The sequence below is a fragment of the Pezoporus wallicus genome, unplaced genomic scaffold, assembly GCF_028554395.1.
Source record: "Pezoporus wallicus isolate ANWC-B61680 ecotype Strahan unplaced genomic scaffold, APGP_CSIRO_Pwel_v1 contig_6814, whole genome shotgun sequence".
NCBI classification, from domain to species: Eukaryota; Metazoa; Chordata; class Aves; order Psittaciformes; family Psittacidae; genus Pezoporus; species Pezoporus wallicus.
In genome coordinates this window covers 4,097,901-4,113,456 of record NW_026639755.1, presented here as the reverse complement: position 1 = coordinate 4,113,456, position 15,556 = coordinate 4,097,901, and the positions used below count along the sequence as shown (strand labels likewise).

The window sequence follows — 15,556 nt, the reverse complement described above, 5'->3', positions numbered from 1 at the left end:
GGAAGACATTTAGGAGTAGGAAAGTTACTGGGCTTGTTTCATTGGAAACAGGGTAAAATTTTGCGGCATGTGGTACACAGGTCATTCAAAATGACAGTAATGGTCTTGTCTGTCTTTAAACTCTATGAATAAATGTTGAAGTTCAGCTCAGCTCCTTCATTATGTCCAGTACAACTGGCTGCTTGTATTTAACTTTATTCTCATACAAGCCTTACTTTACAGCCTCCAATATTTCTATACATGAATTGCAAAGAGGTGACTGCAGTTACTCGTCCCTGAGCCACCATGTGGTTTGTGTTTGTGATCAGGCCAGCCTGACCTGTGGGTGCTTAAGGGCTGCTTTGTGCCCATCAGGTTTTGATAACGCCCAGTACTGTGCCTTCAAGTACCACTCAGCCCAACCCCATGTGTTTGGGGCGACAGCACTTTTATCACTGGCCTTACCCTTGCCAGCAAATGCCACTCAGCAAGGCTGTGAGGCCATGAAACTGTGTTAAGCAACACTCATGGCAATGACTGGATCTGCTGGTTTAGCGTGTCTCAATGTTTCTGAAATGGTAATCTTCTTGTGCTGTTATGTGTAAAGGTGACCCCTCTGTGTCGGACCCTTGGCAGTTTGCTTCAGACAGCTTATCGGCTTGATTCATTTGGCCGGGTGGTCAGTCAGCACCTTCTCCGCAGAGGTAAAGCAGGATTGAGCTCTTCACTGATTTGCAAGGGTATAACGGCATCTACTAGAAATGCAGACCTTGCTGGAGATGCATTAGGGTTTCATTTTTGTGGCAGCTATATACTTACCAGGGGCACAAAGATTACAACCCCGTTCGGCTTGTTAGCAGCCATGCAGGAATAAGGAGGGACAATGTCATCTGAGGAATTCTGATATCCTGTTGGAGAGACAGGCCCGAGTGAATGCATTTCTACAGTCAGCTCTCTTTCTATCTGGCTTTTCTCTTGTAGTTAAAATTGCAAAACAGAGTGAAGCATGGCTTGGGATGTTTGGTTGTTACTGCGTTTGGCCACATGATGGCACGCATCAGTCAAATGAGCATTACAGTATTACCCGAGGACTACTGTGAATGGAGAGGACTTACGGCTCCTCTTCGGGGCTGGGGTGATGATGGTTTATCCTCCCTAGCTTCTGGTTTGATCCGCAGTTTGCCTTGATCACAGCGAGGGACGCTGGTGTTGAAAATATACTGCAAAAGAGCAAGAAGGGTCTGAAGGAGCAGCAAACAGCACGTGGGGCAAAAACCAGTCAGCTTTTAAAAGGGGCTGGTAGCAAGAAAACTCTTGGTTTTCCTGGTTGTGTTGTTTTGCCTTGCTATGGGTTTCTCTTCAAAGGCTCAGTCTGATGCAGAGGATTGACCAGCGTACAAGGGGGTCGTACAAGGGGGGATAAAGGAATTTTGCCTGTTTAACAGAAAGCATTGTTTGCAAATACCTGTCAAGCTTGCCATGCAGTACCAGGACTATAGGCTAGTGATAAGGGGGAGAAACAGATTGATAAGGGGGAGGAACAGTTACTTAGTTCCAGTGAAGACCAGCTTTGTGGTTTGGACTTTGACCAGACTCCTAAAGACCATGCGTGACGGCTAGAGGTGAAAAGTTCAGGCTCGAGGAAGACTCATTTACTTCATCTTGAAGACCCCTACTCACAAGAGGAAGACTCAGTTACTTCATCTTGAGACCCTTGCCCATGACTGGGGGGGGGGCACTGCTCAGGTGCAAAGGACCTTCTAGCTCATTATAATACAAAGGGGGGGGATAGGACATGAATATGTATAGGTGTATTGTGCAACCTCATGAATATATATAACTTTAGAGAATAAGTGTAGAGGGAAACAACACTGAGGCACCCATGCCTTTGGAGGAGCTATCCCCCATGTGTCTCAGTGCTGAATAAAAGCATACCTACTCCACAACTTTAACGAGTTGTGGAGTCTATCTGCATATCAAGTCAACACCCAAGAATCAGGAAACATGTGTTACCTTTCCAGGTTATAGAAGAGAAATAACGTGTTGTACCATATAATGTGTTGCACTTCCTTTGAGATGTGAGGTGAGGGACTTAAAATATTAGTGACTAATGCTCTTTGCCTCCCCAGTGCTACAGAGATGGCTGGTGAAAACATCTAAGTGTGCTATAGGATCAGAGTGGTCTAGTGTGGTACCTGTAACTCAAATAGTGTTTAATGAAAGTCAGCCTCAGAAGTGACTATGAAGTTTATGCTTAGTTTATTGCAGCTTCAGAGGCGTTAGTTCCTGCATCCTGCATTTATTTCTGCTTCCTAATTACTAATAAAACAGCAAAAGCTTGTTGGTTCCATAACTCTCACCAGTTTATATATATATATATGTGTGTATATATATATTTAACATAATTTGCATGAAGAAGGACTCCCAGTTGAATGGAAACTATAGAAGTATATTTCATATTAATTCTAGTGGTAGCAGCTAAAGACCAGTAGCCCCCATAGCAATGCTGCAATGTAGCATTTGAATTAAAGACCAAACATTCATGGGGGTGTAGAAAATAAATGCAGGGGCTGCAGAAATCTCCGTGGGCATCTGCATTTTACTGTGGTGCAACTACTAAGCACAATGACAGGAGTATAGAAAATCGTTGTCAGGGTATTTGCAGCAGTGACCCCAAGGCATCACTCCTTTTTCCATGCAGAGTTTCTATGTGGGAAACGATACATGACTGAAAACAACATAAGGAGGGACACATGAATCTGAAGGAAGATTTTCAAAGGTTAGGCTAACTGCTGGGAAGAGATTGTTTTAGTGTTGTTCTCCACCTCCCATCCTCACCCAATAGCTTTAGAACACCTGCGTGCCTCAGCAGGGAGATCGAACTACTTCACTTCCAGTTCTTCTTCCACCGCCTGCCTTGTGTGGGCTTGGTTTCCGTGTTGCCATCAAAAACACGCAGAGGTAGTGCATAGCTGTCAGGAGAAGCCTGTCAGGCCACTCTGAAAGATGCTCTACCTTTATTAACAACAATTTGTGGGTGTACTTCTGCTTTTAAGCAAAAAGAAAGCTTGGACAGGGCCTTGAACAATCTGGTCTAGTGGAAGGTGTCTCTGCCCATGGCAGGGGCTGGAACTGGATGGCCTTAAGGTCCTTTCCAACACAAACCGTTCTATGAAAAACCTGCACCCCTAAGTCCTCAGCAAGCTCCTCACTCATAAGACAGAGCAGTCAGATCCCTGAATGGCACATGAAAATTCCCAAGCATCAGACAAGCATTTGACATCTTTGTTAGTAAACAGACGCGGCACAGTTGTGTTTCTTATGACACTGAGTTACAGCACAGCATGTTCTGCATTCATCTCTCCCCTTTTCCTTGTGCTTTTTTCTCTTCTCCTCCCGCCCCCGTTGCTGGCAAGCTGATTCGAGAGAGGCCAGGGATGAGACCCGTGCCTCTTTCAAGCTGAGTGCCTTTGTTAGGCATTTGAGAGGGTTGCTTTCCTGCCCTCGGGTACCCTAGCACGCAATGTGAAAGGTGCAGGAGTTCAGGGACTGCTGAGTGCTTAGCTGCGGCACTTGGCTAAGCGAAGGCAACTCGCGGGCAAGTACAGCAATTAGAAGGAAAAGAAAATATTTTTCTATGGGGAATGTTCCTTGACCCCACAGCTGTAACTTAGAATGGAAAATAGATACATACATAAAGCTGTCTCTGTAGAGAGGGGAGAATTAGTCTGGTTTTTAAAGAGGCGAAAATGCTTTTCCGCACAGAATTCATTGTGCCACACAGAGGAAACAGCACAATTTGATCACAGGCTTTTAAATGTAAGGTGCTTTGCAATGTACCTTTTCTAAATTTCTCTTTTTATAGTAAACTAGCACTAAAATGTTAGTTTTGAAAATGATATCCTAATTCCTCGTGGTATCTCCAACTGTGTTTGTCATCCTTTTCCTTGTGAAGAACTTCATAAACGATCCAGTGTCCTTTGCAGGGTTATTGTTTTGGCCTGGAATACAGTCAACAGAGTCTTCCGAGTGAAAAGTGCAATGCAAATCAGGTGGAATCACAGAATCATTTATAGTGGAAAAGACCTTGAGGAGCATTGAGTCCAACCATTAACCTAACACTGCCAAGTCCACCACTGAACGATGTCCCTGATCTCGGCATCTACATGGCTTTTAAATGCCTCCAGGGATGGTGAGTCAACCACCTCCCTGGGCAGCCCGTTCCACTCCTTGCAACCCTTTCAGTGAAGAAATTCTTCCTAACATCCAACGGAAAGCTCCCCTGGTGCAACTTGCTGCCCAGAATTCCATCTCATTTGGCATTTAGAAAACACAGGCTAACTGCTCAGACTTGCAAAAATCCCATGGGTTTTTCACTCAACACAGATGGTTAAAACCTGGAGTTTGTATCTCATCCAGTTAAACTATCATGGGTTCCTGACTGCAACACTAAGGTACTCTACTAACCTGTCTCTAAAGAAAAGCTATATTCCTAATTTGCTTCTCTCTGGTTCCTTTTTTTGAAGAGCAATGTAGAGGATGGGAACCAAGTTTCATTGTGGTGCTTGTCATTAGGTAATATATTCCAAGGCTTGCGCTGTATTGGTTGCATGCCATGATGAATATATAAATAAGAGTGAAATTGAGGCCAGATCAAGCTCTCTCTTCTTGCTTCAGATTCCCTGTAATCTGTAGCTCAGTTTTAGGTCTGGTGGTTGTGTTGGAGCTTAATGCAAAAAATCCAAAATCCAGGACTTAATGTCTCCAAGTGCCAGCTGCCTGCTAAATCTCCCTGACTGCTGTGGCAGGAGGCACCGTGACCCTTTAGGAATGACTCTCATCTTGTCTGCCTAGAACTAGTCCATGGCGTCACTACTTAGACACGTGCAGTAGGTCCAGGAGAGCACATGGTCCTCTGTCCCCACTGTTTCACTCCAGACATGCGCCCTATAGCAGCTTGAAAATGGTCCTGCAGATAAGCCTCGTGGAGCCGCAGACTAACCCACAGATGCAGCCAGTAAGGTACAGTAATATGGATTAAGTTGTTCAGCTCCAGTTTGGCCTGAGTTAGTAAGTGAAATTCCTTCATTTCAAATTGTTCCCAAGGCTCCTTTTTCCCTTTCATACCCTTAAAAAGTGGTCGTATTATTCTTGGGTTGTTGCATTTGGGCTCGAAAGGAATTTAAACTGCCTGCTGACAATGATGAATGAATCGACTCCAAATCCCTTGATGTGGATCAGCTCTATACCATAACAATAATATTGTTGTTTAACATTTATACTGAAGTAATACCATGAGGAATCTCAGCCATTCGGGGCCTAATTTGGTTAGGAACTGAATAAAGCACAGAGCAAAGTAACAGTCTTGTTCCAAAGACAAGGCTGTCTAAAACACAGCCTGTGCCGGTTGCAGGAGGCAAAAAAGACGAGGAGCAGAATGATAGAAATGACAGTTGCATCTTTATAGAGTTCTGCAGACTGTCTGTGCTGCTTAATTTTCTTGCATGGTTGATCTGCCGTGCTGTTCCTGGATCTTGCTCAGCCTTACCCACTTTCATCATCTTTACCTGTGCTGTCAAACAAACTCTTACACCTCAGGTTTCGATGGCATAGTTTAGAAAAATGTTGAAAAAGTGAAGCTGCCCGGGAAATTCCCCAGGATGCTTGATTATTGCCTTTGGACCATGCCTTTTTATTTGGCTTTCTATACCTTGGCATCCAGAGTCAAACTTACTCAAATGAGTTGTTCTGTGCAAGATGTTTGTGAAGCAGTCAGTCAGATTCTTTACTTGGATTGAACTATACTGAATCTGCCGTGTTCCCTCCCATTTCTCACTTTGTAATGGTTTCAATATTGTAATTGGACTTGTCTGCATTTTATTTTCCTCAACTGACCCATCCTTGCTACTGTTCATGATCCCTGTGTCCTAAAGGGGAGGGATTTTGAATCGCTTAGCTAATGGGTCTGATTGTTTTCTCTGGGAGACCAATACCACAGATTTTAATCAAAGCAAACTCAGAGCTCTTATTTCAAGAGGAGTAGAGTATTCTCTTGGCTGCTTGTGAAAGTCCCACCCTGCTTGTACAGTGTTATACATGAGCATTGTTTCGGTTTTGTTTTACAGAACATGTCTCAAGGTCTCAATAAGACATTTGAAGTGGGTTTTAGCACCTAGATAAAGTTTGCGCATGTATGCCCATGTGCATGGAGATACCAGCAAACATGTTGGAAGAACATTGTGGTTGTAAGGCCGCACTGCTGAAAACCCTTACGTCGAGGTCCTGTATAGAAGCTTAATTTGTATCCCTGTACCCCATGTGTATTTTGACACAACATTCAATTATATGGTCCCATGACATTGCCTGTTGCAGTATCTCTGACTTGGGAATCTTGGGTTGTCTCAAAGTTCTTGGAGTTGAATAAGCTTTACCTTCATTTCCTCCTTGCTGGGGCAATGCTTGACCTGCCTATCACATTTTCTTCCAGTTGTACATGTCCAGTTGTCTCTTGGAAGATGCAGTGGGAATGTGCAATGTCCAGACACGGAACAGAACCGCATCGGAGCTGGAACTCAGAATGCCCACAGTGGAGCCAACCCCTTTATGCAAGTAGGTCTTTTCAAGGAAGGCTGCCTACACCAAAATTGTGCACAGCATTCCTTGCTTGCACACTCAAACCCCAGAATGCACTAAATCAAAATACAGCCTCCTACAGACCTGGGAACAGAGATTTCCTTCACTAGGATGAACAGGACTCTGCCTTCATATAGCTGCTTGCCTATGAAGTAGTTAGACATCATCTAGACACAGTTGTAACTTTTTGGCAAGCATTCTTCTAGCCTGGATGACTTGTACCGTGTTGTTTAACATGATTTCTGTCATTTTGTGAGCCTGTATTAAGCTGCAAGAGTTTCTTGATTACTGCCAAATAGAAACAGGTCCATGTCTTAAATACCTAGGGAAAGGGAGGCATATATACTTACAAACTCAAGTTGTGATAATATGGTCATAATTCCAAATGATAAATGATTTGCTTTTCATATATTCATGTGAAGAGGATGTAACAAGACTGAAATGACAGAGTAAGTGGGGTTAGTGCAGGATTACTGCTATTGTCCTGACTTGACTTTGTTTTAAGGTTCGCTAGCAATGCTTGTCAGAATAGCTGTCTTGGACTGCAGTGCCCTCTATCTAGCTGCAGAAATACGTACAGGCTTGGCCATTTTAGCATCTCTCTGCAGCCAGGCTGTTGCAAACCACACTTAACTGTGCTTTGGCTATTCATCATCATATAGAGCCGGAATGCTTTCAGGATTAGCCAGGGCAGAGTGGTGTGTCTCTGCCAAGTAACTGTGTGATTTCTGCTCAGCCAATTGCATTCCTAACAATTGTATCTGAATGGAAAGAAGGCTGTTATGGGGCTGGGTTACATTAAAGGGAAAAGGAAAACCCCATGGGTAAAACTGAGCAGAGGAAGACAAAGGAATAGGGAGAAAAATAAGTGTATGTGCCTGTAAGTTTCTAGAACAGGTTGCTGTGATTGCTTGAGCAGGATGTCAAAACGTACATTGAAAAATGATGCTCTATCATTCTTGGGAAGAACGCAGTGTTGAAGAAAAATGAAATAATGGGAGAAGGGGATAAATTCCAAACCCAACTTTGTCCTTTAAAGGACATACCGTGTCCTGCACATCCAAGTCCAACAATGTCATCTTCTTGGAGATGCCTTTTGGCCACGATAAGCCTTAGTCAGGAAAACATGCAGCCTTTTTCTGATAAAATGTGCAGGAAAGGGAATTTTTGTTCCAGTTTATTGAATGATTGATGGTCATTTATATCCAATTTGGAAAAGCTGTTATGTTCCTCAGTCGTTTCTTGGCTAGCGTGCTAATAAAAATGCATTGTATAGGGCTATTGCTGAATTTCATACAATGCAATAACAAAAGTTGCTTACTGAGGGACAAGAGGGGCTCCTCCAGAAGATGGAAAATGATAGTAATTATAAGGCCAATGGACTGGACCTTGCTTATATTTGCTAAACTGAAGGAAACATTACAAAAGCTTTACTGATTTCAGGAGAGAGTTAAGCATTTAGGAAGCAATTACCTCTTGATTTAAAGTGGGATTTAGGCATGGAGGGTATTTAAATGTAGTACCAGGCCTAAATAGCAAGAAGAAAGAAAAAGATTTTTGGCACTGGGGAGATTTCAGTTTCCTCAACGGAAATCTGTAATTGATGGAAATTAGGCTTCACAGTGCCTAAACTGCACCTGCAAATGCAAATATAACCCCAAAGTCACTTAAGCAAACTAGAAAACATGGTGTCTTGCTTTGCAAAAAGGATGAAAACTCTCAGGACTACTGGACTCAGAATACTATGATCAGTGACACGAATGGATAGCTGATTGCTAGTGGCATCTCAGAGGTTGATGCTAATGCTAGTGCTCTTTAACCTCTCTATTTACAGCCTGGATGATGAGTGAAGTCTCAGCAAATGTGTAATATTAAGTCAGAGGGATCATTTGATGTGCTGGAGGGCAGGGCTGCCTTTCAGAGGGACCTCAACAAGCTGCATAATTGGGCTGACTGGTACTGCCAGGAGTTCAGCCGCTGCATTGAGCCCATGCAAAAGTATGGCCTGGGGAAAACAGAGCAGGGAAGGGAAAACAAAGGAGAGAAAAAAGCTCTGGAGAAAAAGGCCTGGGGTTGATCTCAATGGATATCAAGTTGACACGTTAGCAGTGCATCCTTGCAGCAAAAAATCCACCAGCACATCCTGGGCTGCAGCAGGATCGCTAAGGACAGCGATCTTCCCCTCTATTTGGCACTAGTGAGACTGCATGTGGAGCACTATGTCCAGTCTGGGGTTCCCCAGCACAAGAGGGAGGATGAGGTACTGGCCCAAGCCCAGCAGTAGGCTGCCATGCTGCTCAGGGCTGGAGCACAAGGGGTGCAAGGAGATGCTGCAAGGGCTGGGTTTGATCAGGCTGGAGAAGGCAGGGCTGAAGGCAGGGAGCTTTTAGTTGCTGCCTGCAGCTGCCTCGAGGAGCCAGAGACTGTTCAGAGGGGGACTGTGATGGGATGAGAGACAATGGACAGAAGTTGTGTCCTGGGTTCAGCAGGATATTCATGTATTTTATATTTGAATATGAAATTCATTATATTAATATTTGAATATGAAATTCAAATTTCATATTAGGGAAGTTTTCTTTTCCTTGCTGTGAAGAAGGACAAACACTGAAACAAGCTGCCTGAAGAAGTTGTTTTCTTCGTGCCATGATTATCATATGCTCTGAGGTTTGTTCTAATGTACCTTTTGTCCTCACAGGGTACTTCAGCTTTATCTTTCTGAAATGTCTAGAGGGAACAGAGTGTTCTGTTGTCACCAGCAGCACTATGAGAATGATAGGGCTCTGAACAGAAAATGCAGTACAATGGACAGGCAGGGAATGAGGCTGAACAGCTCAATGTAAGTTATTTCAAATACATTGCCTGAAATGCTTTGCTACTCTGGCAAGACAAGCCCCGAACGATACAAGCCCCTCCCTGGGGAGCAGAATTCATGTAGAAAATAGTTTTCAAATGCTTCCATTGCACAGAATTCCCCCTGTTCTCCCTGCCCACGTTGGTTGTTCTTTCTACTCAGGGTTAGCTATGGGGGAGTAAAATCCTGACTTGCCAAATTTGGTATCAGTGTAGCAAGAATTTCACTCTGGCTTTTGGGACCCTTTGAAATACTTTGGAAAATGAGCCGAAAGTATAACCAACCTGTCATGATTGTGTCTTTTTCCTGTCCATGTCTTCATGGCAAAAGACCTTTGAGGCTAAAGGCTGATGAAAATCGGTATCTGTATAGACACTATATATGTGCTTAGATACATGCATGCCCACATGCACATACACATGTATATACATATATATGTATATACCTACATATATATATATATGTGTGTGTATATATATACACACACACATGTTCAAAAGGACAGCTCTAAGAGACTAGAATCATGCTTTGATGATCTCTCTGGTTAGGATATAGTCCTGAATAGGCAGAATTACCAGGGAATAACCTAGATACTCAGGTAACAGCATTTCTTTGTTTGTGATGGATGTGTGTTTAAGGGCACTGCTATGCATATGATAATTTGTTGGAGTCTTTATTCCATGACAATGAATTAGTGGAACGTGAACCCATCACCTCTGTCTTTCATCTGCCTAATTTTACAGATGTGCTCAAATACCCAAATTAAATAGAAGTAACCAGAGAACCCCAGGATCTGCAAGGTGAAGTGGATGCTTATGTGTTTGGTTTGCCATCTGTTTTCCTTTGAACCAAATACCTGTGTTTTCAGTCCAAAACAACAGCGTGCATTTCTTTTATTATCCGTGCCCCTTGCCTCCTATTTAATCATCTTTTTATATTTTATTAGAACTGTTTACAGACATGAATTAAGTAATTAAAAGTCCTCTGAGCACCTGTTCTGAGCCTTAAATATTGCTTACACAATTCAGCAAGCTGCAAGGCTTTATTTATGGGACAGATCCTTCTTAAAGAGCTGCACTTTGCACTTCTGTTTTGCAAGGCAGCTGTTAAAGGCAAAGAGGAAGCTGGCTGCTGCTGGCTCTAATTATTACAAATGATGCGACAGTTGTTGCTGCAACAGAGAGGTAAAAATTACTTATTTATTTATTTTTAAATCATAATGATGGCTCCATGTTGGAATGAAACCTTGCTACTGACTCGTTTTTAAACCAATAATTTCTATTGGCTTTACTCCATGAACCACAAGGAAAACACCTGGCAAGCTTCTTGATCCCATCCAGCTCTTGTTAACCTTGTGGCCTTCACAGTAACTATCAGCAGGCACCAAGTCAGTGGTGCTAATAAACTGGCATTAAAACCTCCACCTGCTAATAACATCTTACTGCTTTTCAGTATCAAATAAAGGGAAATTATCTGTTTAATTACAGTCAAAGAAATTTTGCAATGCTCTGCTGCCTTGGATGGTGATAATAATCATGAAATGCGTTTAAGGACACGGCTACATGAACTGATTGTACAGAGGTAAGCTAGAATGGCAGTAGCTACTGTATGTTAACTTTCTGCTAGGCTTTTTGCCTGTAATAAACGTGAAACACCTTATTCTTAAGTGAAGGTGAGATAAACTGGGGATAGTCTTTTCACTAGGTGTAGACACTTGTAAGCAAGGCTGTATCCAAGGGATTTTCTTTCTCCTCATTGCTGCTCCCTTATTATTGGTAATCCTTTGCTAGTTTGCTTTTTGCTGGTTTGCTTGTTTGTTTCTCCACTTCAGCAAAAAGGCCAAGCGTGCATCACTTATTCTTTCCTAAATGAAGTTGCAGCAGGCCAGGTAAGACTTTGATATATGTTACAAAGCCAGGGTAGTTCAGCTGATGTTTTCCTTTCTTGAAGTAATAAGACATTCAGCTAGCATTCAGAGTGTTGTTCTGCCCCCAGGTAAGGAATGCTGGTTCTCTTGAGCTAGCCCAGGTACCCAGCTTGTTTCTACTTATGAACTTGCGCATGCTGACCAAAACCCTTCTTTATGTTGCTTGTAATATACCATTGAACTAATGTGCTGTATATAGGCTGAAGACGGTTCAAGAGGGCCTGTTACCATACTGTTTATTTCCTGGAGGAAGGCACATCTGGGAAAAGCACTGGTGAAAGCCCTGAAACCTCTGCAGACAGAAGAGGAGAAGATGATCTTGAGCCAGTTGTGCCTGCTACTTGAATATCTATTTATCATTGCCCATGGCTTCCTCACAAGCCATTATGCTACTACTTTTTCCTGTTTCTGGGTTTCCAATGAGTACTGTCAGAACCTTTGATTTTAACACCTGCCAACACAACTGTTCATCCAGGGTTTTTCTTATATGAAAGGCTTTTTATTCCAGAGATTTCCAGAGTGCCTTATACAAAAATATATTGCTTGATTCAGCTTCAAATTTCCTTCATATCATAGGTGTCTAATAACTTTCTTCTCTCTCTCTCCACCCCCCCCCCCCCCCTTTCCTTTCTTTTCCATTTGCTTGAAGAAGGAACCAGAGCATACAGCAAGTGATCTCTTCCACTAAGCATATCTTCTAGGTCAAAAAGAAAGTCTGTGGCAGACCCAAGAAAAGACTGAAGAGATACCTTTAGCCAGAAAATCAATCCTATTCTGATATTCTATGTGCAGCAATAAAGAAGGGAGAAGGTACTGGGAAGTAGCTAATATATTTATTCTGTTAAGAGGATGTTTTTGCATTCTGATTTTTCTGCCTTACTTTTCAGGAGCACATGGAGGAGCAAACACCTTGCCTGGAAGTCCCATGTGGGTTACAGGATGGGTTAGTATTTCTGTCTTTCAGGCATACATGTTTCTTTGCTTCGTTTTCCAATTCTTACCTAAATGCCTTGGATATTTTAGGGGCAGAATTAGCTGGATATTGAAGCACCAATAACACAGTCCCCATGGAAATGTGGTTTGGATTTTTGGATGTTTTAGAACAGGGACCACAAATACCACTTCCTTAATCATACTGTAGGTGGAAGATGCAATGCTCTACTGACAGTTGGTCCTCTTACCTGTTCAGATGTTGCCACCTTCACAATGTGTTTTCAGCAGGAAGGGATTTCATATCGATATTGCAACCTGTCTGAATTCCAACAATTTTAAGAACTTGAAATATAAAGATCCATCAAAATCAAGATTATCCTTTTAAAAACAGGTATAATGTAACAGTACTTTGCTCTTAATCATCTAGTGGAGTCTCTAATATGTGGGAACGTTTGGACCAGCAAGCATAATTACATAGTGAATGGAATGAGGAGATATATATCATTGCACCTGCCACAAGTCAGTGAGTTAAGAAGTCCCACAACAGAGTCCAACATCTCACTACTTCCAGGGAGCGAAATAAGGACTCAGGTGGAGGAACTGTAAAGGCAAGGGGAAATAGTTCATGTCAGCCCTGTTTCAAGAACTTACTGTCGTTATTTATTTCTCCTGTGAGCCTTAACTGGGTTGGCAGCATTATTGCAGCTTTACTGTGGTGAGCTGTTGAGAGGTGGTATCTTCCAAGACAATAAATCTTTACAGGGACAGGAAAACATTAATGCAGTACATGCTGTTTGGGTGTTTATAGTTTTGCTCTTTTTAATTCTGTTTTGCAGAGAAGCTGTTGTTGTTGGGAATGCTTATACAGCTGCTGTCCTGCTTTCTAAAAAGAAAAGGCATTTCTTACCTCTTTTTTCCCCCCTAAGTTTGCTTTTTTCAATCTCTCCTGATCAAAACGTAGGCAGAGTGTATTTCTGATAGGAGAGCATTTTAAAAATGACTTGTGAACAGTGTGGACAGAGGAATAAAAGGCCACAATTACCTACATTTTATTTTACATTAGAAGGTTTGTATGGCAATAGTCTCTAGTGAGACAGGAAAATCATTGCATGGTGCACATCTGACTTTCTGAAGATCATCAGGTTATGACAGATGAGCTAATCAAAGACAAGAAATGCTAAATATCCGCGAGTCTTTTAAGTCAGTTGTCTCAGATTTGCAGGGTTAGCTGTGTGCCTATAGCTTAATGAAGATATTAATTGTTTCAGTCAGTATGAGTGAACTCGGATATGCCACTCTAACAAGTGCTCGTGTGTGGTCCCTTAGCCCACCGGTTTTGGTGCAAATAGTTACAAACTGCAAATTTGCACGTTTTCATGGTGCTCGTGTTAGGAAATCAGTTCTGCAGCTGTTAATTTGCATAACACCTCCTTTCTCCTATTAATGTTTCCTATGTTGGGAAATTTCCCACATAGGCCACGTGCTCTCCTTCCTGGTTATGGAAATGGCTTATAGCACACAGGCAAAACCTCAGGGGTTTTATGAGATTGTATCTGTTGGGCTGGACTCTCGCCTTACCTTACTCTTTGAGTCTTGCATACTTTCATCCCAGGTGAGGCATAAATCTTTATCATGAGATTTAAGGGGAGAAAACCTGTTTATCCTCCTTATGCTTTTACCCTGCTGTTACCAAATTTAGGGTAAGAAAACAGTGTCCAAGTGGACATGAAAGGAAATGAAGTGGCTGCCTGTCACTGTTGGTGCCAGAAATCCTAGGAGTGTAACTTTGGAACATACAGAAAACTAAGGCACGATGTTTCCTATGTTGTTGACAACTCCCATGTATTGTAGACATCTCCTGTTGTTGTGTTCTTTATGGCACAACTCAGGACACTGGTACAGAAGGAGCTAAAGCAGTTCTATCTAGTGTCAGTAGCAAGTAGGTTAAAGAAACAACTGGCATGGAAGAGAGAGCCCAAGCAAGTGTTTTTCTACCACAGTTTTTTTTGTCACTGTAAGAATGACTCTTATGGCACCGTGTTAGTACTTCGTGCTAGCACTGGCACCTTGACATACTCGGTGGGTTTGCTGATCCTAATGCCCATAACTGTATGTTCTGCTGAGTTTTGTAGAGTCAGTGGCTACAGGGAGGAAACAGCACAGTAAGGAAGACTGATGATTATTGGAACTGGCAACCCAACTAGTCCTGAAGGTTTTACCAGTATCAGCTGCTTAGCAGAAACCGGGTACCACTCTGAAGACATGCTAGCATAGTAACTTGGTCAGGTTGGAAGGGGGTACAGTGGAATGTTACTCTCCACTTTAACGTGCCTGAACCAACCTTCCCAGGGGAAAAGACACCAGTATAAACCTTGCTTATCAGCTAATATAAGTTTATTTTCTGAGGAATTCTTTTTTTTCCTCTATTCTTTCAGCCAGTTTGCAATCAGGTTTAATAATGTATTTAAAGAAAAGTAGTTACAACAATAGCTAACAGACACAGAAAAACACATTCAGTGCTGGTATGATGGCTTGACTTTGAGGGTCACTGAAATCAGAATAGGGTATCAAATCTCAGCAGAGGTCAGTATTTTTGAACCAAATGTTGGGCTCCTGTTTGAATGACATTTAGCAACAAACTTTCCCAAAGGTGAACTGTCTGCTATGAGAGTCTTGTTTGGGAGACAATAGATCTAACAATGTGCTCATGAAGGGTTGCTTTCTAAAAAGCAAAGCAGCACACTCAATGGAGCAGGAAATGGGAAAAGGCATTTTGAGGGCCTGTGGGTGTTGTTTGCAGGTTTTTGTTTTGGTGGTTGTTGTTTGTTCTAGCCCTTTACGATGAGAAGGCAGAGAGAAAGGATGCCAGGTTGTTGAAAGTGAACTTAACTGTTGAGCTGGAAATACAATATCCTGGGGAAATTGGGTGGCTTCTTTCATGTAGCTGGCTACATGACAAGACTGGTGGGGAAGCACAGGGAAGCTAGGAATCTGATGAGCTGGCAGTGTAGTGGGGCAGAATAACAGAGTGTGGATGGAATAAGAATTGGGTTGGTCAAGTGCCTTTGGTGCTGGAGTGTGCACTCACTGCAAAGCATTTACAGAACTGCTAGTCAGATACCTGTAGTGTAGCATCCAGGCAGTCAAACAAATCTCCTGTACAATAAATTGCACAAAACATGGTTGTGTTTTTTTTTTTGTTGGGAGTTGAGTATTTTATCAAGCATGTGGTT

The 15,556-nt window shown here is 42.4% G+C and overlaps 1 long non-coding RNA gene across 1 annotated transcript in view; it reads left to right on the top strand.

Annotated features, from left to right (window-relative positions):
* The first annotated feature begins 466 nt into the window (after nt 1–466).
* LOC130602799 (uncharacterized) overlaps nt 467–15,556 on the top strand; it is a 201,395-nt gene continuing 186,305 nt past the window's right edge. Inside the window, exon 1 of the long non-coding RNA XR_008972982.1 lies at nt 467–535. This is a non-coding gene — a long non-coding RNA (uncharacterized LOC130602799). The remainder of the gene's footprint in view (nt 536–15,556) is intronic.